Here is a 719-nt window from a genome sequence, read left to right as displayed (position 1 = left end):
CTTAATAACTTCTCGTTTTCTTCATCATAGTTGCAACTCTGGTATTTGCTTGAAAGACCTTGGTTATTGCACTCAGATTCAATACCGTGATAGTGGCCCATATGAATAAAACCAGAGCAAATGCTCATGAGCAAGAGCATGGAGCATAAGGTTTTGCTCATGAGCAAAAGGTGTAGAAGCAAAAGCATTTGCTCATTTTTATATGAATAACTTTACCTTTTACTCTTACCTTATGCTCCTGAACTCGGAGCAAATGCTCACGTATTTAAAGATTTTTTCATCAGCTGATTCGCTTTTGTAGCCTTAGTTTGGTTTTATAGCTCACGGAAGCGCTAAATATGCAAATAGGGTGCACGCTTGTGTTTGCGTCGTCTGCTCTGTTTTCTATTTATGAATAGAGTTTTAGGTTGGTTGAGTTAGAATTTTGAAATAATAGCGTGAAAAAAATGTCATCTCTATAATAATCTTCAGCATATTCTTATATATCAATAGCCTTCTTATAATCGTCTACACTCTCATCTTCTTAAATACCTATTTCCTATTTTGTGATGGCTATCTTTATAACAGGTAGCTATCTATGTATTTATTCTTTTGTAGGGATAAGTGATATGTATCAAGGTTTGAATCTAAAAAGAGTTTTATAGTTCCAAACTATTGGTTGTGATCGTATCTGATATAGTTTCCTCTTCCTCATACGATTAGTTGAGCCATTTTACTAT

The sequence above is a fragment of the Nilaparvata lugens genome, chromosome 8 (assembly GCF_014356525.2).
Source record: "Nilaparvata lugens isolate BPH chromosome 8, ASM1435652v1, whole genome shotgun sequence".
NCBI lineage: Eukaryota > Metazoa > Arthropoda > Insecta > Hemiptera > Delphacidae > Nilaparvata > Nilaparvata lugens.
Note: the sequence above shows the minus strand (reverse complement) of the source record.